Source organism: Balaenoptera acutorostrata, chromosome 3 (assembly GCF_949987535.1).
Source record: "Balaenoptera acutorostrata chromosome 3, mBalAcu1.1, whole genome shotgun sequence".
In the NCBI taxonomy this organism is placed as follows: domain Eukaryota; kingdom Metazoa; phylum Chordata; class Mammalia; order Artiodactyla; family Balaenopteridae; genus Balaenoptera; species Balaenoptera acutorostrata.
In genome coordinates, this window is record NC_080066.1 from 136,560,584 (window position 1) to 136,586,050 (window position 25,467).

The following is a 25,467-nucleotide window of genomic DNA, read 5'->3' on the forward strand; positions in this document are numbered from 1 at the left end:
CCTGAAGATGATGAAGAGTGTTTGCCACAAATGGATTAGCAAATGGGATTAAATGATTTCCAGTGATATGAAAACATAATAAAATGAAAGCCCTGAGTCCCCCACAAGTGATGACCTTCTCCCCCAATTCTTCTGCCATAAAATGAACACTTACTAGTATTTAGAGAGAACCACTAGAGCGTGGTGCTTAAAACATAGACTCTGGAGCCAGATCGCATGAGCTTGAATCGCAGTTCTGCCACTTCAAGCTATATGCCCTTGGGCAAGTTAACTAAGCACTCTGTGCCTTGGTCTCACCTGTTAAGTAGGGCCCATGTGTGAATTACTAGTGTAAGTGCTTAGAGGCGGGCCGGGCACACAGGAAGCACTATGTGTTAGCTATTCCTATCTGTTACACACGCATTCTTTGCTTGTTGAGTAGCTGTCTTTGGAACTGTGAGCTCTGGCGGAGCTGCATCCATCACCATGCCGGATGCAGTGGTCCTTATAGTGGGATGCTCACATCCCATGGTTCCTCACCATTCCTGGAGCTGGGGGTAGGATTTTGCCCACTTATACTGGGGGTGGGGGAGTGTCTTCTCATCTCACTTCCACTGCTCAGGATGTCCACTCCCATTGTGTGGAGGGGTCCAGTGGTTGCCTGTTCCTGCCCTCAGGACTCCACTCGATAAAGATTTCTTGAGTACCTGCCATGTGCCAGTCCCTGGTGAAGCGCTGCTAATACTGAAACTGACAAGCACCACAAATTCTGGAGGCCACAGTGAGACACAGTGTGACATAATGAGACACAGAGACAAACACACAGAGGCAAGCACAAAACACCAGGAGAGCCAACAGGATGTACCAACTGGGCTTTGGAAGGATGAGGAAAGACTTTACCCAGAGGATGACTTACTAATTCAATGTTGAAGAAATGATGGGATTCTCCAGACAAGGCAAGAAAGGATGAGACAGGAGAAACCAAGCATCAAGGTGCCTAGAATGTGACTAGTTCGGGAAATATAAGTCATGTTCTATGGATCTTGCCCTGGTCTTGGGTCAACCCTCTGGCAAGACTGACTCGTCCACATGGCACTTTCCTAGGTAAGAGGACAGAGTTCAAGCGTGGTGAGTTGAGCACAGGATGGACCACCCCTACTGCTCCCGGGCTGGGACCCCCATGCTTTGGTCCCGAGCTCTGGCTCCCACCTGTTGTTTTCATTCTCCTCAAGATTAGGGACTACATGTGACTCCTCTCTACATCTTCTGTGACAGCATCTCATACTGGATTTCTCAGACCACCTACAACAGAATCACATGGGAGCATGTTTAAAAATGCAGATTTCCACCCCCTATCCAGCTCGACTGAATCAAATATACTGGGGTGAGTGACGGAAATCTTCATTTTTAATAAAGAAAAGGGCTAGGGTAGAAATATTTTTTTTTAAAACGTATTCCCCCAGGTAATTCTGATACTGTAGTAAGGAAACCAGTGCCCAGTAGGGCCCAGTAGAGTACATACTCAGTATTTAATAAATGATGGACTAAGTGGCTATCTAAGGGTGGAATGTGGTCCATACCAGGTAGGGCAGAAGAATGGAAAAGTCCCGGAGTAGGATAATGGGCAGTTATTTCCATCAAAAGGAAGCTTGACAACCTAAGTGTCCATCGACAGATGAATAGATAAAGAGGATGTGATGCATATATACAACCAAATATTACTCAATCATTAAAAAGAATGAAATAATGCCATTTGTAGCAACATGGATGGACCTGGAGATTATCCTACTAAGTTAAGTAAGTCAGACAGAGAAAGACAAATATCATGATATCACTTATATGCAGAATCTAAAAAAAATGATGCAAATGAACTTACAAAACAGAATTTACAAAACAGAAATAGACTCACAGACTTAGAGAATGAATTCAGGGTTACCAGGGGGGAAGTGTGGGTGGGAGGGATAGATTGGGAGTTTGGGACTGACAATGTACACACTGCTATCTTTAAAATAGATAACCGACAAGGACCTACTGTATAGCACAGGGAACTCTGCTCAGTATTCTGTAATAACCTAAATAGGAAAATAATTTGAAAAAGAATAGATACATGTATATGTATAACTGAATCGCTTTTCTGTACACCTGAAACTAACATTGTTAATAAACTATGCTGATATAAAATAAAAATTTTTTTAAATTAACAATTACTCCTAAATTTTTCGGAGTTCAAATTTACCTGATTGTCTCATAAATATGCATTTCTGTATGTATTATATATGTTAAATACACACACACACACACACACACACACACACACACACACACACACACACACACAAGGAAGCTTGAGGTCCTGGGGTGGGGAAGGAGTGGATGCGGTGTGGGCCATTCTGAGTCTTCTTTCCAAGGCAGCATCTAGGTGGAATCCTTGACTCAGAGCCCTCTTCTGCCCGTTCCCCCATCTCCTTTCCCAGACCTTGCTCTCCACAAGGCACCTTTCCCCTAATTGCTTCTCCAGAGCAGGGTTAGACAAATAGTTATCTTTGTAGCTTCAGTGAGCACAGAGCCCGCATCGCTACAAGCACAAGGTTTGCTGTGGTTAACGACACCCTGGTTTCTCAGGCTCCTCCCCACTCCTCTTTTCAAAAAGGGGAAAATCTATTTCTTCAAACCTCTGCAGACCAGCAGATGAATCAGACAAAATTTTCAACAGGTGACAACGAGATGAATATGGTTGACCCTTGAATAACACGGGTTTGAGCTGCAGGGGTCCACTTATATGTGGATCTTTTTCAACAAATACTTCTTACAAGGAATTCCCTGGTGGTCCAGTGGTTGAGACTCCACGCTTCCACTGCAGGGGGCCCAGGTTCAATTCCTGGTCGGGGAACTAAGATCCCGCAGGTTGTCTGTCGTCGCCAAAAAAAAATTTTTTTTTAAGAAATACTTCTTACAGTACAAGGGTGGTTGAATCTGTGTACGCGGAACCATGGATACTGAGGGCCACCTGTAAAGTTGCACATGGATTTTAGCCTGTGGGGAGGGTCAACGCCCCTAACCCCCATGTTGTTCAACAGTCAACTATATATCACAAATTCCAGGTAAATATTTCCAAATGAATATACTGCAAATTCCAGGTAAGAGCTTTATAAGCACCGTCCTTCCAAAGCCCTGGTTTTCAACCTTGGCTGCACATTGGAATCACCTGGGGAGCTTTTAAAAGTACTCCTGCCAGGTCTCAAGTCCAGAGATTCTGAGCTACTGGTCTGGGGTGCAGCCTAGGCATTGGGGATTATTTTAAGTTCCTGAAGGGGATTCTGATGTGGGTTGAGCATGACTGCTGTAGAGACACCATCATCTGAGAAATTCCAGTGGTAGGTTCTTTAAGCCTCCTAACAAGTCAGTCCATGGAAGGGTAGTTGGGAGCACGAGGGCGAAAAGCCCCCTCACTGGGCCCATGAGCTGGATAAAGGGAAGCTCAGCAACACGTGCTCACAACCATCTAAAACATCTCTAGAAACAGAAGGAGGTGAAGAATGGCAACAGGTTGGAAGGAATTCTTTGATAAATAGCTTGATGTATAAAATGATTAATCTCCCAAAGGGCACGTTATGAGGGGCAATTGATGGTTTCCAAACTGCCTTATAAGAAGAATGAGCTCCATTAACCATTTGGGTTTTGCTTTACTGGGTGGGAATTAGAAATTTGGGGCCAGAGCTGAATTGTTGATACCAGCAGTTGGTGTTCTCCAACCTTCTCACCTTAAGCCTTTGGCCTTTTCTACATTTTGAACAAAACTATAAAGAATATCACTTTGAAAGGGATCCAAGTTATTAAGTTCTCTTGTCTTAGTCTGTACCTGTCCATCATTTCCTCTACCTCCTTGGAAAAAAGGCTCTGGTCCAGGTCCTGCCTCTGCAAAGACAGTGATGTCTAATCCAGACTGCTATTGACAATGAAGGGGGAAGCTCAAAGCATACTTCTTTCTGAGATAGCATTTTTATTACAGCTATTGTAAAATCTCTAGCCAATTTAGATTACTTTTAATTGTGCAATTATAAAATACATTTGCCAACATGTTTCAATTTTTTAAGAAATCCTTACTAATGTTGGTACTTAATAAGCATTTTTTTTAAAGATTTTACTTCTTTTTTAAGTCAATTCTTAACCTTTCTTATCAGGCACATAAGTGAAAGGATAGGCTGCCTGAAAAGGGATCCTGAGCAGGAAGTGACATCTTTCTGGCAATTAGTTGGATGACAAGGCGATAAACAGCTAGACTCCCCAGTGGAGGGGAATCAGAGATCTTGCAGCTGTCATCTGAAGTCAACCTGGTTGCAACCACACAGCTAGTGCATTTTCAATGTCATGACCCATTAGCTTGCATATAAACTGCTAAATAACCTAATTTAACAGCCACATATTTGAAACCAAGCCCTGAAGTAAGTGTTCGGCAGGTGTGGTCTCTCTCTCTAGCACCTTATAATCTTAATGGGGAGAGAATGTACGTTTTTGCATACTAAGCAGTCATGAAGCCAACTCTATCTCAGCATAGATAGGTGATAGATCATGTACCTACATTTTAACTCCGTTATTTCATCTGCAAAATCATGATACTTACACACTGGGTTGTTACTAAGTGAAATAACTGTACATCATTGAAATAAGATATTTAAATACCTGAGCATTAAGTAACAGCTCAAGAAATGTTACTTCTTCTCCATCTATTAATCAAGGGGAGAAAGAACTTAAAGATCATCTGGTCTAGTACCTTCATTTTAAAGATAAGGAAACTGAGGCCCAGAGAAGTAAAATGACTTGCCCAAAGTCACACAGCTAGGAAGAGGCAGAGCAAATAAAGTAAGGAATCATATGTATTTTTCTTTGGATTTCTCAGAAAGTGATTGTCAGAGCTCTTCAAAATTGCACATTGTCCTCTAAAATGGGTGCCCCAGAACAATGACCTGAGGTCATTTAAATGACAAAATATAAGTCCCCCTTCTAGGTATAAAGCCACATTCATCTGTTTTCAGTTGAGAAAGCTGCTAATGGCTCTTACCATGTCTTTCGCAGCTGAAGCACAGAACTAAAGCATTTGCAGCCTAAGGATTCCCTCCCACTGTTTGTAGATCAAACACAAACAGAAACAGTAGGAGGCCGGGCCATCTCTAACAGAGAATCAATATCAATGAAACAGACAAAATCCCAAAATCTCAAAAATAATGAAAACAAAGATATCCAAGTAATAAAATCTGCTGGAATCACAAAGACAACACAACCCCCATCTCAGCTGGCTCAAAGAAAGTGTCCATTAACAAGGGATTAACACAAGGGAAGTATACAACCAGTCAATAGGAAATGAAAGCATTTCACAGTCTAGCCCCATTTGAGCCCACCCTCGGATTATGGATGCGGGTGTGCTGAGATGGTGTGGTTTTGACTAGAGAGAGAGTCTCCAGAAACCGTTAGCTATATGCCAACTTAAAGAAACATCCCAAACCGCTATTAGTTGGACTGAAAATTTGGAACTGATGCACCGGAAGATGAGACAAAGCACTGATTAACTGCTCTTTTTAGGCTTGTCATAATTTTCAGCAGACCCTTGGAAAGAAAGCCTCGATCACTGTAGTACCTTTTAAAATGTGCATTTTAAAATATCAAAGTTCCAGAATGTCAGAGATTTGGGAGTCTCTGGGAGAGAGGGGAAGGGAAAAACGAAACAAAACAAAGTAAAACAAAAAACTGGAATAAAATTTTATCGTCTTATCATAAAATAAGTAAAATGGCATTCCCCATGTCCTATATGAAGATCACGTGGGCATTTTTCAATATGAAATACCATAGCGTGCATGAAATCAGAAGCAAATCTCAAACGAATATGGTTGACCTGTGAGCATAAATTAGTACAATAATTAAAGTCTTATAATGATTGTAATATTTCTAGTTAATAGCCACGTAGCCCATGGATTTGCATTAAACGTATGACATTTATGTGATAAAATTCAAACATTTCATCAAGTGTTAACACATAAAAAGTAAAATACTTCTTTTCTTTATTTTTTGCTTATTTTATTTGTGGGAGAAGCTATGACTACATCCATTTGATTAGCATATCTGTAACCAGGTACAAGGACTTCAGAGGAAATGGATTTTATGAGTTTGTTTGCTGATCATTAGGAACTCCAAAAAGAGCCTCCATTTAAGAAGACTGCCTGGGACTTCCCTGGTGGCGCAGTGGTTAAGAATCCGCCTGCTAATGTAGAGCACACAGGTTCAAGCCCCGGTCCAGCCTTGGATGGGGGACGATCCCACATGCCGCGGAGCAACTAAGCCCGTGCACCACAACTACTGAGCCCACGTACCACAGCTACTGAAGCCCTCACTCCTAGAGCCCACATGCTCTGCAACAAGAGAAGTCACCGGAGAAGCCACCGCAATGAGAAGCCTGTGCGCTGCAACGAAGAGCAGCCCCCGCTCGCCACAACGAGAGAAAGCCCGCCATGCGCAGCAACAAAGACCCAATGCAGCCAAAAGTAAATAAATAAATTTATAAATAAATAAATGTTTAAAAACAAAAATAAATAATAAAAAAGACTGCCTGGCACTGTGGCCACAGCAAACTCTGTGGTCTGAACTGCAGGATTGCCCTGGCGTGAAAATTTGAGTTTTACCCTTGGCAACTTATTACCACAAAAGGGAAAGAGTAAAGAACAAAGAAGAGGGAATGGCCAAACTTTGAATCCCTCACAGACAGCTTAAAGAGGTTCAGGATCATTTTAATTGAAAATGTCCCAATGCTCACCAGTAGCTAAGGGGCCATATTTCACACATGACCGGCTGATCAGGACACACCATCAAATATCTGATCTGCAACAGGACAGAATGTTTAAAATTGGGACTGCCCCAGAAGGTCTGACAAATCCGTGAGTTTCCCTATAATGGATTCTGTTGCTGGCCTAGAAGAAAGTCATGTTTATGATGGCTTCTCCCGTTCCTTCCTGAGTTCTGCAATCCAGGGTCTAACTTATCAACTTCTGTCCCTGAAAAATCTTTCCTCCACAGCTTTTGTGTCTACATGTTTGTATACACAGCCTCACACATATCACCCACTTGTTTTCCAATTACTAAAATAGTTCTCATTTTATCTACAGCATCCCATGTCTGCTAAGAAGAAAATGTTATCCAAAAACGTGAAGCTTAGTTCTAATAACTTGCTACCCAAAGGCAAAGGATTTGAGGCAGCTCTTTGGGGCTAAAAACACATTAGTAAAAGCTTAGATAGAATAAGGGAAAAGAATTAGTTTTGGAATTGTTTTCTGTATCTAGCTGTTGGGAGAATCTTTTCATGTAGGTGGTCTCCAAACCTTAAAAAAAAAATCACTTAGCATTCTGTCTTTTAAAAACAATTTCTCTAAACAGAGACTATCTTAATATTGCACGACTGAACTGCAGCCAATTGTGCTGCAATCACCATCATCCAAGGAGGGTTATAAGGAAGGTGGGATACTAAACCTTCTCTGGTGGGATTTCAACATGGTGCCTTAAGTCAGAAAAACCTGTGTGCCTACTTGTGCCAGTCAAGTGTGGGAATGTGATAAACAAGATAAGGTCCTCAGGAGGCTGCAAAGCACTTAAGACATGAGCATGGGTTTTGGAATCAGATAACCCTGGAATCCAACCCCAAAGTGACAGATGCTAAAATTACTTGTCTAATCAGTCTCTTCTTATTCCTCGCTAAAAGAATCCAGTTTTATGTTCATTGTTCAGATAAAAATACTGTTTCCTGGCTTTCCCGGCAGATAGAGGTAGCCATGAAACATATTCTGGCCAATGAGATGCCAGATATGATTCTGGGGAAACTTTTTAATTAAGAAGGGCAGCCGCAGCTGGCAGGGTCCTTCACCTCTCAATCCTCCTTCCCTCTTCCTGCTAGAGGTCTAGCAACCACGTGGCAATGACGAACCCAAGGACAAAAGCCAACACACTCTGAATGGCAGAGTGGAAAGACACAAAGAGCCTGGGTCTTTGAGCCAATGCAGCAACCCTAGGTGGCCTCCCTGCAACATCTTTTTGCATAGACCAAGTAAACTCCAACTTGCATTAAGCCACCAGTTGTCAGGTGTTCTATTATTTGCAACCAAGCCATTTCTGAATGATAAACCAATGTCTCTGAGCTTCATTTCCTTATCTACAAAATGGAGATCTAATCTTTATCAACTGTGAAGATTTGCTGTAAAACCTGGTTGGTACATGTATAATTCCTAGCCCAATACCTGACTCACAGTAATAATTGGAGGCTATTATTATTATTTATTGGTAAGATTGAAATGAGTATTTCTTTTTCTTTCAGGAAACTTAAAGGAGCAGAGCCCAGCTTTCCCTGAGATGGGGACTCTTCTGGGCAAGGTGCTGAGGTCATACTGGGGTGGAAGACTTACCTAAGTAGGATGGTCTATAAATAGCCAATATCCAAAAACTGCATCCTTCTGTTCTTACTTTAGGAGATTTTTTTGGCTTATTGCTAATGCACACTAGCTGTTTCTAACACTTAGAGAGCAAGCTGTTGCGTTGTTTATAGTGAAACCGAATTCCTTGGCTGTATTTCATTCCTGAGCAGTAATGACAGCAGCAAACTGCAAAATTAGCATCTAATAGGGCATTTCAATTAAAAACCAGAGAAACATTATTTGGACCACAGATTTTTGCCTCCAAAGATAGCACTTCTTTTTTTTTCTTTCTCTTTTTTTTCTTGAGTATGTGGAATTGCTGTTAACTCTGCTTTATTTAGTGTGATATGCTTTTGCCCTCCTGGTTTCAATTTTGGGGACAAAATGAGCAGTTGTTGCTTTTTCAACTTGTATAAATTAGTTTTAGGATAAGGCTGTTGATATTTGGGGTCCAGCACAATCAATACAAGGGGCTTAAAAATAAATCATGTGTGGTGATTTAGAGCATCCCTGGCCATGTCCATCACAGCAGCAAGGCCCTGGGCATTACTGCCCTACCCCTTCTGTTACTTTGATACAACTCAGCCCAATCACTTAACAGTAACGCCTCTTTTTCTGAACTTCAGCTAAGCTAAATTTGGAATGCTAGTCAATGGAGGGTGAGATTTGGTCCAGGCCAGAAAAAAGAGCACCTATTTGCCAAGGGGCCTGTTTGAGGAGTGATAACTGGAGCACATAGCTACAATGAGTCTCTCTGTCAGTAAAGCAGGAGTTTTCCACTCTACAAAGATTCCAGTCAACTTTTCCAAGGTATTTTGAGTTTCTCAGTTTCCTAGAGGCAGGTGTACACTAGCACTGTCCAGCAGAAACATAATGTGAACCACAAATGCCAGTCACATATGTAATTTTAACGTTTTTAGTAATCCCTTTTTTAAAAAAGTAAAAAGACACAGGTAAAATTAAGTTTCAATAATATATTTTACCCCAAAATATATCCAAAATATTATCATTCCAACATGTAATCAAAAAAGTTAATGAGAGGGCTTCCCTGGTGGCGCAGTGGTTGAGAATCTGCCTGCTAATGCAGGGGACACGGGTTCGAGCCCTGGTCTGGAAGGATCCCACATGCCGCGGAGCGACTAGGCCCGTGAGCCACAATTGCTGAGCCTGCGCGTCTGGAGCCTGTGCCCCGCAAAGAGAGAGGCCACGATAGTGAGAGGCCCGCGCACCGCGATGAAGAGTGGCCCCCGCTTTCCGCAACTGGAGAAAGCCCTCGCACAGAAACGAAGACCCAACACAGCCAAAAATAAATAAATAAAAATAAATTTAAAAAAAAAAAAGCTTAAAAAAAAAAAAAAGTTAATGAGATAGTTTTACCTGTTTTGGTTTTTTTTTTTTGGTATTAAATCCTTAAACTCTGGTGTGTATTTTACACTTACAGCATATCCCAGTGCAGACTAGTCACATTTCAGGTGTTCAACAGTCACATGTGGCCAGTGGCTAACATACTAGATGGTAAGGCCTAAAATTTCATGTGCTGCCTTGACATCTTTGACCCTCACAAGGCCAAGCCCTAACTCTGAGCTCTCCTGCTCTTCCCAGATATGCCTCGCCCACTAGGGAGGAAAGGCTCCCCAGCCAGACAGTTCCCCTAGCAGCCGGACCAGCTGCTTCCCACCTGGTCCTCCACCTAATGAGCTACACCTCTCTGCAAGCCCGTGGCATTATTCAGACAAGAAAATCCCATCCTCCTGTGGGAGCCAGACATCATCCCACCCTCTTGCTACTACAGAGCTTGTCTCCTACAGTCCCTGCTGCTTCACTTTACGACCTGTATGTGACTCTGCATGGTAAGTGGTGTCCTCCCCCAGGCTGTGAGTACCTGGGACCAATAAACTGCTGTCAATCTCATCTGTTGTGTCCAGTCTCACTTATTCAGTTTTCCCTGGAACCTTAGGGCCAGGCTCTCTCTCGCACCCACGAGGTTAAGAGAAGATGAGCAAAACAATAGCATGAGTCTATACTTTTAAGGAGTTGTATAGTCAATTTTTCAAAATATCTGGAAGAATTTGGACTCATCTCTTAGTTTTCCAGCTTTTACATTTATAGCACATTGTCTGTGTTTTACATTGTCTGAAAAAGTTTAGTGGTATCTTTGTCATGTGTTTTCTTACTCTGTTAACATTTTTGGTACTGCCTCATCTTTTAGCTCAGATTTGTAGGTCGTTCTGTGTTGGTTCTGTATTATCTTGTTGCATCTTCTGTCCCCAAATCCTACCTAAAAGAAACAATAGATTGAATTGAACCTATTAAAAAAAAAACCCACACGTTGCAACATAGGACATTGTCCACGAGGAAGCACCTGAGTTCTCCCTCTAGGACCAAGCATAATCCTCTCCATCAGTGATGCTAGACATAACAGGTAGCTTTGAGTCATCAGCTGCTCCCAACAGATTTATGTGGGTGATTTGCTTTATCAGTAAAAGTAGCTATAAGGAAAAATTTCATCTATAAACATACGATAAAATAAAAATTGGATTTCACTTCATATAGTCTATTGAGGCTCAGCTTTGTGGGAACCACTCCTAGGACAGTGTAAAGAACACCATTTCTGTGTTCATTCAGAAGGGACTGGAAATCCTAGCTTTATCAATTAGTAGAGATGTTTTACTTCTCTGGCCTCAGTTTTCTCATCTGTAAAATGCAGATGGTAAGTTACCTACCTCCTAGAACGTTTGAAGGATGTAATGAGAAGATCCACATTATGTACTTACACAGAACACATAAATGGTACTATTACTGTATGTCGCATGCTTTTTTAAAAAATTTTATTTATTTATTTATTTATTTATTTTTGGCTGCGTTGGGTCTTCGTTGCTGCACGTGGGCTTTCTCTAGTTGCGGCGAGCAGGGGTTACTCTTTGTTGTGGTGCGCGGGCTTCTCATGGTGGTGGCTTCTCTTGTTGCAGAGCATGGGCTCTAGGTGCATGGGCTTCAGTAGTTGTGGCACGGGGGCTCAGTAGTTGTGGCTTGAGGGCTCTAGAGCACAGGCTCAGTAATTGTGGCACATGGGCTTAGCTGCTCCATGTCATGGGGGATCTTCCTGGACCAGGGCTCAAACCCGTGTCCCCTGAATTGGCAGGAGGATTCTTAACCACTGTGCCACCAGGGGAGTCCCCACATGCTTATTTTTAATTCTAACAACTATCACAGGAATCTGTCTTAGAAAGAAAACTCTCTGATTGGAAAAAATACTTTAATAAATGTCCACTATAGAATATGGGACCACAAAAGTCTTTTTTTTGCTTGTTTTTCCATATCACAAGAATACACTATTTATGACAACCCCACCAGTGATTAGAATCAGAGGGTAGCGGTATCTTGCTATCTCCAGTGACTGGCATCTAATAAAAGCAGAGGACTCCCTTATCTATAGGCTGGTGACTAGGCTTCTGTTAGAGTTTCTTTCCCCTTGACAGTTATTTACCCACATTTTTCAGCTTGGAGAAATTTCCAATTTTTTCCTGAAAATAGGTGCTTTAAACAGAAGACACAGGAGCATAGAGACTCACCAGGGAGGGAGAGAAGCATGAGGTGAGGGAATGTGCCCAAAACAAATTTCTCCCCCTTCATCCCTCCCTATGGCTGGTGCTGAGCAAATTATCATCTTAAATAACAAGGAAGAAGGGAGTGAATACTTATTGAGTGTCTACCTCACACGTATGTTTTACTGGGTACTTTAGATAATAATGAAAACAACAATATTAGCTATCATTTAAAAAATAAGTATTTGCTAAGTATTGTACTAATTGTCTTACATCTATTTTTTTTCAGTTCATCCTCATGACAATGTTATAAAGCAGATAAGTAGTTATCTCCATTTTACAGAGGAGGAAATAGAAGCTCAGAAAGGCTAAGTAATTTATCCAAGGTCACATAGCTAGTTATTCTAATTCCAGCATCTGGAACGGAGAAGCTGGAGCTGCCTGACTCTAGTACATGTGCGTGCTCTTTTCCACCCACCTCAGTACCTCTCAATAGGCAAAGACCTCTGTGGGAAAGATTGCCCTTTCTTATTAATCTTCACATGCCCAGTTCTAGTCGAGTCCCTCACTCATAGTAGGTGCTCAGTAAATGTTTATAGAATGAATAATAGTAGAGAAAAGACTGCAGAAAAGTAGTATGGTGTGTTAACATATTGCAAAGGAGCAAGTGAGGGAATGAGACAAGTGGGTGTCCTTCATAATTTAGAGTGACACCAGGGAACACGCTGCACCATCCTTGGTCGGCTGCATTTAATGACGCCCATACCTGATTTGCATGGTCAGAAATCAAGTCAACTGCAGCGACCATCATTTTGTGAGTCTGGTCGGTCTCTTCATACCTGCTGATTTCCATTAAACGCTGTTTAGAAAAATAATTGTGAGACTCTGCCCTATTGGCATTAAATATAAATCGTGGGTTTGGCTGCTAAAATACAACATTCAAGGAGTGCAGAGGCTTTTTTTTTTAAAGATGCTTTAGCTGAAGACAGGAGATACTCGATGGTTTCCCATTGCAATCTGCCACACGTGCGCCGCTCGCTTTGCTGGCGGTGCGGTGCTGCCCGTGTCGAAGAGCCATCAGTCACGGATTACGGCTGCAAGGGGTGCCTGGGTTTAATCTCATTTTTGAATGAATTAATATTATTAGTTTTGACAAATTAATGGTATTAAATGTGCAAGGTTAGTATGAATTATGTCCACATCCACCTATTATTAGATGTGCCTCATTCTTGTGTATGAAAGCTTATTGAATCAATTCAGTGAATCCTCTCTCTTTTCTATTTTCTAAATACTTTCTTGGAAGCTTTAAAAATATGGACTAGTATACCTATGGACAAGAGTTTACTGATATAAATCTGTACTTCAGTCCATGCTATAAGGGGCTGTATAACTGAGTCAGTCAACAGAGGAAGATAAGATTTTGTGGTAGTTTATTATATGTCCTTACAAATGTAATCACAGGTATGCTTCATCCAGGGAAATCCTATCCTCTAGAAAAGCTTTAAGTCTCCCCTCCTGCCCTTTTCCCTTCCATTAAAAAAAAAAAAAAAATCAGTGCTAAGATATACACATTTCCTCCACAGGGAAGGAAGGCGGGAAGGAGGGAGGGAGGGAAGGAAGGAAGGAGAAAGGAAAAGAGGGCCATATGTTTCTGTGTATCTTTTTCAATTTGAAACCAATTTCTTCCTAACATAAGTCTAAATGAAACACATATTGTTAGAGTCCTATGTCAGCAAAACTAAAATTCATGCCCATGGTTGAAGTTTTTGGAGAAATGATGATCAAATGTGAATGACCCCAAATGATTTTTGTAATAATATTTTTAATTATTAATTTAAGGGGTCATAATGTTGAATGCTGTGAACCTGCTCAGTTTTTAACCAGGACACCAGTGCATATACATTGATTGTGGCATACAGCAGTTGTCACCTTTATTCCCTGCTTTAAAAACCTCAGATTTTCTTCAGATAATCGGCAGAGATTCCTTGATTTTAAGAAAGGTAGACTCTTCCTACCAGATCTATGGTAATCTCATTATCCTTTGTGGTGATTCTGGTCAGTGAGATGTAAGAAGAAGGATAAAGCTTTTTAACTCCAATGTCAAGCGCAGTGCCTGGTACTCAATAACCATGTATTGCATTCATGAGATATATTCAATCTATATGTTATTAATGGGTATTTAACATAAATATATTCTATACACTTGTAGCTTTAATAACTTCTACAGACTTTTTCCTAGAATGTACATATATGTACTCAAGTGACCTATTATTCCCCTCCTGGATACCTATATCTCTTCATTTAAAATTTCCACCATTTTCCATTTCATTAAAGCCTTTTGCTGACATTCTATAGAAGTGCTATCCAATAAAAATATAATACAAGCCACATACATAGATTTTAATTTATTGGTGGCCACATTTAACAAGTAAAGAGAAACAGATGAAGTTAATTTTAGTGTTATGTTTAACCAATATATTCAATATTATTTTATTTCAACACATAATCAGTATAAAATTTTGAGATATTTTACTTTCTCTTTTTCATATTAAGTCTTTTCTCCAGTGTGTATCATATACAACAGCACATATCAATTCACAATAGCCATTAGTGGCCAGACTTTCTTTTTCCCAGTCTAACTTATATACTGTTGACCAGATAATTTCATATCATGTTCAATGTTTTGAAGTGTTTCCTTCCCCCAGTTATCAAATTTCTACTCATTTTATATCTTTCAATTTAATAAGTATATATTATTTAGGGCCTACTATAAAAAATGAAGGAAATACTTCCTACTTTTGAGCCACTTACCTGTTTGGTAAAGAGAGCCTACTCAGAACTCCTACTTTTCTCTCCCCATCATGCTTTGTATGCACCTGCCTTACAGTAATTTTTAGGCCTTCTGCACTTCGGAAATGGCTAGGGAGACAGCACTGATTATGCTTACAGGAGAGATTTTTGCCTATGTACTAGTGATAAATATGGTTTTGTATCACAGAGGTATAAACTGGAAGAGGCTTCAGAAGGTGGGAAGGTTAATTTTATGTGTCAACTTGACTGGGCCATGAGGTACCCAGATATTTGGTCAAACAAGACTTGATGTTTCTGTGAGGGAATTTTGGGATACGATTAACATTTAAATCGTAGCTTGAGTAAATGGAATTGCCCTCCATAATGTGGGTGGGCCTCATCCAATCAGTTGAAGGTCTGAATAGAACAAAAGACTGACCTTCCCCAAGTGAGAGTATTCTTCCTGTCTGAAGGCCTTTGAACTGAGACATCAGCTTTTTTCTGCCTTCCAACTCAAACTGAAACATCAAGTCTTCCTGGGTTTCACGTCTGCTGGCCTCCAGGCGGGAACCATACCATCAACTCTCCTAGGTCTCCAACCTGCTGACTCACCCTGCAGATCTTGGGACTCACCAGCCTCCTTAAATCACACAAGTCAATTCCTTATCATAAATAAATAAATAAATAAATAAATAAATAAATAAGTATCCTATTGGTTCTATTTCTCTGGAGAACCCTGACTAATACAGAAAGCTTTTCATCCAACCTCCCTCATTTTAGAGCAGAATCAGCTGAAGACCAGAGAGATTAGTGATCTGCTCAAGGTCACACAGCCAGTTGGGGATGGATCAAGATCAGAGACCAAATCCTCAAATTCCTACTTCAGTACTCTTGCACCCTGTACCACATGTGTACAGTACCACATTGAGATGCTCACACGCTCGCACTTTTTAAAAATGAAAGCAACCTACTTCAATGAGAATTTTGCTTTTGTACCCAGCAGGAGATATTTTTGGAACTCAAATCGTGATAGAAAGTCCATCAGTTATATGAAGAGAATTCATTAGCTAGGAGGTGCAATTAAGGTTGGTGGTGAGAAGTCTGAAGCAGCGGGTGGTTTTTCAATAGCCATGGAAAAACCTGCCTGGAGTTGTGGCTGAACCTGCGGATCTGGGTTAATGATTTAATGAGTAAGCTGACCTGAGATCTGAGGTTTCTGTTTGGCACATTCTCCCAGTATACTGTGTTCCAACCCAGAGTATCAGAACCTTGAGAAGCTCAGGGATCTATGTTAGAAAATAGCAATGCTGGGGTGAGCTGGAGGTCCCAGCACAGAGGAGACACACAGCTGCTGAGACAGCCTTTCTTTGCCAAGGTGGAGTGAGAATAGTAGCCAACATTTACTGGTTGCCATGGCCAGGCACTCTTCTGAGCCTTTTCCTAGAGTTAACTCTTTTTTTCTTTCTTTTTTTTCTTTTTAGTCGCATCGCACCGCATGCAGCATGTTTGTTCGCCAACCAGGGATCAAACCTGTGCCCCCTGCAGTGGAAGCAGGGAGTCTTAACCACTGGACCGCCAGGGAAGTCCCTGGAGATAACTCACTTAATCCGACACTAATTCTATGAGGACGTGCTGTCGATACCCCCTTTCTACATGTGGCAAAACTGAGGGACGCAGAGGTCAGGAAATGGTGGGTCTGGGGTCTAGCCCAGGTGGTCTGGCTAAAGAGCCTGTACCCTTAGCACACAGAAGCCTGGGCATGTTTCCGCAGAAAACTTGAGGTTTTATGTTTAATGCAAATATCTGACTTTCTCCACTGCTTCCTGGGTGAGAGTGAAGAGACTTGATTTGGTCCCAGCTCTGCCCCTATTTAGCCACCCGCCCTTTGGCAAGTCACACAGCCATTCTAGGAAACCATTTCCTTATATACAAATTATGTTGTTAGTTTAATTCCAACAATCACATCTAGCTATCAAGTTCTATGATCCTAATCACTCACTCTGAGATTATCCTATTTAAAACTTAATTTTATCATTACATGGATTCTTATTATAATCTTTTTCATTATATTCAGGAAATACCCTTAATAATACATAGGTGACTTAACTAATTTGTGAGTAAAACCCTGAGGGTATATATTTTATCCTTTGAATGATATTTTTTTAACATCTTTATTGAAGTATAATTGCTTTACAATGGTGTGTTAGTTTCTGCTTTAAAACAAAGTGAATCAGTTATACATATACATATGTTCCCATATCTCTTCCCTCTTGCATCTCCCTCCCTCCCACCCTCCCTATACCACCCCTCTAGGTGGTCACAAAGCACCCAGCTGATCTCCCTGTGCTATGCGGCTGCTTCCCACTAGCTATCTATTTTACATTTGGTAGTGTACATATGTCCATGACACTCTCTCACCCTGTCACATCTCACCCCTCCCCCTCCCCATATCCTCAAGTCCATTCTTTAGTAGGTCTGTGTCTTTATTCCCATCTTGCCACTAGGTTCTTCATGTCCTTTTTTTTTTTTTTTCCTTAGATTCCATATATATGTGTTAGCATACTGTATTTGTTTTTCTCTTTCTGACTTACTTCACTCTGTATGACAGACTCTAACTCCATCCACCTCATTACAAATACCTCCATTTCATTTCTTTTTATGGCTGAGTAATATTCCATTGTATATATGTGCCACATCTTCTTTATCCATCCATCCGATGATGGACACTTTGGTTGCTTCCATGTCCTGGCTATTGTAAATAGAGCTGCAATGAACATTTTGGTACATGACTCTTTTTGAATTATGGTTTGCTCAGGGTATATGCCCAGGAGTGGGATTGCTGGGTCGTATGGTAGTTCTATTTTTAGTTTTTTAAGGAACCTCCATACTGTTCTCCATAGTGGCTGTATCAATTTACATTCCCACCAACAGTGCAAGAGTGTTCCCTTTTCTCCACACCCTCTCCAGCATTTATTGTTTCTAGATTTGAATGATATTTTAATATCATGCCCTTCTAATATTTTCAAATGGGATCAGAAGAGAAGGATTTCAGAAGGAATTTTTCTGAGACAAGGCTGAGCAATGCATTACGCTAAATTTTCTAAGTGTACATGGAACTGTCATGAGTGGGGAAATACACAATGCTTTGATTAATAGAGAGTCGTTTGTGCCATAGTTTGTATTAATCACTGTCAGTGAAAAGAGCATGGTCTAGGCAGACAGGAGACAGGAATTGTAGCCCCAGCTCTGGCACTAGCTAGACTTGGGATCGCAGGCAAGTCCGCTTACCTCCTAGTTCTCAGTGTTTGAAGAGAGTTGTTTAGTACAACCAATTTCCTTACCAGTATAATGGTGAAGACGTGGGCAGGACCTCCTGAAAGGGCTCATTTCTGGGGCCACTCCCCTAGTGTGGACCACCCAAGGTAATTGCACTCTTGGCATCTTTTACAGGCTCCGTGCGATATATCGTTAAAGATGAAAATTTCAAACTTGCATTGAAATAATGTTGAGAAAAGGGCAAGAGGACATGGTCTCCCTCACCCTCTCTCCAACCCCAAGCACAGGATCCAGGAGAAGCTGCCCAGGGGTCATGCCCAATAGCTAGACTCTAAAGGATCACCCTTCAAAAGCTAATGTTTTCCTTGAAGTGTAATGGCAGGTTATTGCCTCTTATGACTATTTCCCTTAGAAGCAGGGCTTTCAGAAACTACTCCCTAAAACCCAGCAGAACCACCATTACCTGAATATTTTAATTCATTTGGCCCTTTACGAGGGAGGTTACTTTACAGTCCATCTGGTCTTTCCCAGAAATTCAATTTAATTCCATTCTGTTCAGTTCAGTGTAATTTGCCTCTGAGTACACCTTCTAAGGAGCAGGGTCCCAGGCCTAGCTCTCCCATTCTCTAGTCCCATGATGTTGGGCAAATCACATACCCTATAATCTGTTCTAGCATTTCCCAGTAATGCTCCATCAGAATTCCTAAACTAATCTCTCCATTTTTTCCTGGTTGGAGAACTAGTCAATTAACTACAATTAACTACATAAGACAATTAACTACATAAGACAACATTTCTATATGTAAGTATAGAAATTTGTGTGTGTGTGTGTCCTAAAGCTGCTTTCAAACTTGAGTTTTGCCATTCTTAAACACCTGTTTGGTGCTTCTCTAAAGATTCTGGGGGTTCTTTTTGTACCAGTGTATTTTGTACCACACCTACCAACCCCCAAGTAGGCACCAATCCCCCACGGTGACTAGCCCTAACCAATATTTAAGTGCTTAATTTTTTTTCAAGGTCTGTGTGTTTTGCCCATGACACTAATTTACGGTTAGGTTATAACAATGGCTATTTAAATTGCTGCGGACCTTATTTGGGGGAGAAAAAAACCTAAAGTGTTGTTTATTTTTATCATTATTCTTGTTTTAAAATTCTTCCAGGATTTTCTCTCCATACTTCACCTCATTCTAGGTATTTTACAAATAACTAACAGTGAACTTGTCTGAGTAAAACTGCCCTGAGCTATTCTTTAAGTTAATTATCACTTCTTTTGGTCCTGTGAATTGTTGTTCAATGACTGTCAGCAAGTGGAATGAACCAAATTACTTTAATTATGGAGTAATTGCACGGAGTGATGGTAATTAAATCTTGATCAGTTTAAGTGTGTGAATTAATTGCTCTAACTTGGAATGCACACCACAGCAAGAGGAGTTGTTTTGTAGTTTAATTAACACCATCCACTAAAGTCTTATCATATCTAAAATGTAGACAATTAATGAGTTTGATATTATTCTCACCTTGACAAGAACTAGGACAGAATACATGCTGAGAAAGGTAGTGTATTAGGGGAAAGACAGAAAACCTAATATTTGTGTCACTTGTATAGATATATTGGTTGCAATCTCTACTTTGCCTTCTGGAGAAATGTGCAAATAGAAATATTTCCATATAATTAGCTTCTGGCTCCATCTCATTTCAGCATTCCCTGAAATATGCAACAGTGTACATTTCCAAATTTGTTAATGTCTTAAATTTCTACTGCCTGAATTTCATTGTGAATCTATCCATCATTTCTTTCCTTTTAGTTTGGAGGAGTACTGCCCTTATGAAGGTGTGCCTGGGGTCTTCATAAAATTTGATCATTTATCAATCACTTATTCAATATAGATTTCCATGTTTGTTTTATTATCCATTCCCCAGTCCTAGGAAATGCTTTATGTTTTTAGAGGAACTTTCCTGCCTAAATCTAGATCAGTGATGCTTAGCCCTGACTATGAATTAGACCTACAAAACTTTAAAAAGATTATTCATGCCCAGGCAGCCCTCCAGACTTTAGAGGGTAGACCCAGGCATGGGTACGTTTCAAAAGCTCCCTCTAATGTGCATCACAGGTCGAGAACCACTGATTTAGAAAGTTCATACAGCCCATCCATTAACCCTCAGAGGAAGATGGTATTATCACAAATTTTCAGATGGAGACCCTCTGGCTTGGTCAAGTGGTCAGGACAGAATCTGAGGATTGAGACCTGGCTGTAATCCTCAGACCCTCTACCACTGTCTCTTAAGAGCCAATTCTTCATATATGTTTCACAACCATGCTCTAGAATAAGTCAAATTGATAATTCCCAGTTTACAAACTCGAGAAGCAAAGAAAATGAACATGATTTATTTAGCCATCTTGGGCATTGTCTTATTAAGCTCAAAATAAGAAAAAGATGTATTGTTCTCAGCCCCAGGACTATTAATAGGTGTGCAGTTGGTTTCAGGGTTGTTTCTTAAGTGAGAAAGAGGGTGGTAACGATTAAATAGAATTCGTTGGGGGAACAGCATTTGCTAGTTCAGCCCTAATTTGAGTAGAAAGTAAGCGTCTCAAGGTCATACATTGCAAAAACCGGAACTTGAATCTGGTCTTCTCTGATTTCAATGTCCACAGAGGTTGAGCCTCTACGTCAGAGGCTCTGGCTGAGCGTTAACACAAAACAATGCGAACTTGACCCAAGAAAGTGTGTAGGTTCTTGGAAGCGTTCACTCATGACTTGACATGGGAGTTGGATTTTGAAAATTAAGATAGAGTTTTCTATGTGGAGAAAGAGGGGAAAAATGTCCTGGAAGCCAAGGGAGCTGCCCTGTGCTAAAGGATGCATGTTTGGGAAACTGCATGTGGGCTTGCTGTGACCAGAGCATCCGCTGTGGAGGGGAGAGATGTGTTAAAGCCCATGGACCAAAACCATCAAGGACCTACACCTGGGCAAAAAGGGTAAATTTATTTAACTTGTTGTAGCAGGAGAGAATGATCGGCGAAGGTAATAGGAAGTTGAGAGGGGCTCATTCGGGCTTCTGCTGAGTGGTTTTAAGGAGGGTGTAAGCAAGTGAAGGCCTGTTCTGGATTGAGTCCCATCCAGAACAGGGGCTATTCAGTAGTTGGGTATTTAATCTAGGAGATGGAAGGATTAAAGCGGGGTTAGCATTGTCGTGGTAGAGTCTTCCATGTTAGTTGGGAAGAGGGGATATTTACTCATTTTTGTGGTTGTGGAGCGTCCTTGTCTCTTTCAGACATGGTCATGGAGAGAAGGTGCCTGATTACTGTTCCCTGAGCACAGTTTATGTTCAGTTGGGAACATCACAGCCTGGCCGCCCCAGATGCTTTTTACTTTCTCAAGCCACCACTCCCTTGATATACATGTTGAAAAGTTTTTAAAAGTGGAATAACATAATAACGTCTCTGTTTGGGGAAGACCCCCCTCAGGTGGCTACGTAGAGGATGGTTTTGAATGTGGCAAGACTAGATAACAGATGGCCCAACAGGAGCAGAGGAAAGAAAACGCCCTGGGAATGGGGATTGAAAGGAAAGCACTGCTAACAGATGCTTTAAGAGCAGAAAAGAGAAAACTTGTGCTACATAACAATTCAGAGAGAAATAACAATGTAAACTTACTGGGACAAATCACAGGATGTCTCTTTATCTCCATTGTTTCATTGGGGAAAACCACTTTGGGGGGAAAATTGTAAAGGGTTTCCTTTTCTTTGAAAACTAAAACCCGGTGCTTATTAAGTTCCTGCAGGGCAAATATAATTTCTCAGGCACCTGAAACTTGTTTCAGCTATGATAATGGCCCTACAGTAGCCTTTTCTTACTTCGGATGCAAAAAGTTTGTAATCTATTCATCCTGGTACAATTCAGAGCAAATAGACCAAGCACAGAGACTGCCGATTCCAGGTTTTCTTGGGAGATGGACTCTCTTGGTCCAAGACTGTGAGTCCTGAATCAGTTGCCAGGAGCCTGAGCAGCAGATAGAAAAGGCTGGTGATAAAAGAGAGTCAGGTCGCCCAGCTCCTAGTGCCCAAGGAAAAGAGTAAATGGGCCATTCTGGAGAAACAAGAGATTAGTAGAATGCAGTAGAACCTTGGAAATTAGGAAGGAAAAAAAAGAGGGAGAAAAGAAAGAAAATTTTCTTTAATGTCAGGCAGGAGATTGGTAGCAACTGAGCATAAGGGAGAGGAGACCATCTTAGAGTGCTTCAGATGTAGAGAACAAACGTATGGACACCAAGCGGGGAAGGTGGAGGGGTGTTGAATTAGGAGATTGGGATTGAGATTTATACACTACTATGTATAAAATAGATAACTAATAAGAACCTGCTGGGGGCTTCCCTGGTGGCGCAGTGGTTGAGAATCTGCCTGCCAATGCAGGGGACACGGGTTTGAGCCCTGGTCTGGGAAGATCCCACATGCCGCGGAGCAACTGGGCCCGTGAGCCACAATTACTGAGCCTGCGCGTCTGGAGCCTGTGCTCCGCAACAAGAGAGGCTGCGACAGTGAGAGGCCCGCGCACCGCGATGAAGAGTGGCCCCCACTCGCCGCAACTAGAGAAAGCCCTCGCACAGAAACGAAGACCCAACACAGCCAAAAAATAAACATAAATAAATAAATAAATAAAGTGTAAAATTTATTAAAAAAAAAAAAAAAGAACCTGCTGTATAAAAAAATTAAATTAAAATTTAAAAAAAAGGGAGTGCTAATTATATTGCTGTCCGACTTTTTTTATCCATAAAATTGTCGTTTACTGATGTAAAAACAGTTGCATAGAGAAGACGCACGTGATAGAGGGGAAAGTAAAAAGAACAATGAAATAAGTAAAATAAATCATTTAGTATTACAACTATTAATGGCCATAAGATAGAAATTTTAGCCATGTAGAAGGAAAAAGGTTATGGAAAAATCCAGTCTTTCCTTTTAGTCTTGTTTTGTTTGGGGGAGATTGCCTCAAGTCACTTAATTTTAATCTGTGACAGCACATTTACATAAAGAGCTTTGAGCAAAGTGCTTCTTAACATTTACTTCTACTCCATTTAACATAAATATTTTGAGGAGCAGACATTACTTTGAGAGCAACATTTCCTAAAAGTCAGATGGCTTATTTACCCACTTCTTCTACAGGCCTATCTTGCAGATTAATCTTTTCTAAAACTGTTTTTTTAAAGCCAACTGAAACCCTCAGAAAGTGAGGATTCTATTAGTTCACGACCTTATGTTTTAGTGGAGAAAAAGTGGCTTTGCAACCCATAAAATGTATTAATGTAGGATAGAAATCTTTATCCTTCCACTGATACTAGGTCCAATCAACAGAATGGATTAGACCTTAAGTCATCTGACATTAGTATTAAAACATATTTAAAAACACGTGTATCCATTACTGGTACACTATGTATGGGGCTTTATTTCTTGGTATTAAGACATATCCTGACCCCAAAAACATTGAGTAGAAATCATGACTATATGTGAAGTTGGGTAGGGAATACAGATTATGACTTACATCACTTTTTCAGTTAGTAGCAGAGCAAAGATTTGATGGCCATTTAAGAACTGATTAGTGAGACAGCGGATTAAAAAGAGGGTACCTTGTGACATATTTTGCTTCCCTGCCTTTGAATGTGTCTGATTGCAGTGAAGGACATCTGCCATGATCAACCAGCGAGTCAATGTTCAGATTTTACAACCGAACAATGTTTTAACAAGCACAAAAGGCAGGTCTAAGTCTCCAAAAAGCATAAACCAGCTCTATTATCAATAAATTGGAAGTGGCATTGCAACAGCTATTTGTATGGTTAATTTAAATCATCTTCTGAAAATACGATTTTACATATTTCAAAAGGTACCTCATTTTCCATTCAACTGACTACATTTTTCCAGTGCCTAATTATGACTAAGTAACTCATTTCTTTAACATATTTTATTTTGAGCACCTGCCATTCATTTTCATGCTGACAAACCCCATGGAGTATAGATGCACATCACATTGTTCCTGCTCTCATGGAGCTTAAAATCCACATGAAGAATCATTAAAGGTTAAATGGTGGCATGTTAAGAAAATAACTCTGAAAACATCCTAAGCCACAATATACTGCTTAAGTGTCAAATAAGTGGAATAGATCGTACATGTGCCCTCAAGCTGTGGCAGGCAGGAGATCATTGAGTTGGAGTTGAAGCTTTATGAGGAAATGAGTATTAAGCTGGTTCATGATAGATGGATAGGAGCAGGGGTGTGCTGGTGGGCTGGGGGAGCCTGATCTGTAGCATCTGCTATTTCCATAAACACTCCCACCATCGCTGATTGAAAGCTACCAACCTGATCTCACTGAACGTGACATGGGGAGAACTGTTCATAACTGGCTCTTGTGAGCCAGTGCAAGCTAATTCCAACACCACTGAATACACCTACAAGTGATGAAGATTCATTCAGTTCAACAAGTGTTTTGAAAAAAAGAAAAGATGGTGTTGTTTGAGGTCTTCCTAAGAAGTAAAATAGCATTTTGCCTTATCTCTTTTCCCTCATCAATCCCAAATTCAAGCACAGTCCTAATTGTAAGTGGAATACTTTTGAAAACTCCAGAAGGATGTTTCCTATTAAAGGTGGCAGTGCTGAGCTAGCACCAGCAATGCCTTTGATGTGCTTTTCCCAGGGGTGGTGGTGGTAGTCTTGCCCTATGTATTTACCCCTTCTTTCTCAGCATCTCTTATGACCAGGACCATCGGCCCAGATTAGAAGTTCAGGCTGTGTTCCTAAAACAGGTCAGAGTTACACACACTCACAGAATTAGACTGGATATAAAACTTGGTAGAACCCGGTTGATTTGCTCTCTCTTAGCTGTACATTTGAAGTGTTCGGTGGGGACCCCATGTCCTGATCCCATCACTCAAGAAATGTTAAAATGCCTCTAGTGAATCTGATTTTAAATCAATGTGACTGCTAAAACAGAGGCTTTGGAAACTAAAGGAGTAGCAAATCTCCTATGTGAGATCAGAACTGGTAGGGGAATATTCTGCAGCAGCTGCTTTGGCTATATATGTGGATCCAAAACAATAAAATAAGTATTTCTAGCAACTTTTCCAAGTGCAAATGCATGGCTGAGGGGGTAAAGAGGCAATTCATTCATTTGGTTCTAAAAGGATCAGAACAGACCTCATTTTCCTTGCTTCAAACTTTGCCTCCTTTCTTTTTCTTTTTCCCTTTTTCTCCACCTCATCCCTTTTTTGGCTACCTCCCTTGTCCAAGACCTTGATTAACAGACAACTCCCAAGCTTACAAAAACAGCTCTGGAAAGAACTATTCTGATGGTTGCTGGGGTGAGATTGCTCCAGTGATCTCCAGCAAGAATCATGAACACCCAGAGCGATCTCCAACCACTTGCTGCAAGGCAAATTTTGCAGCA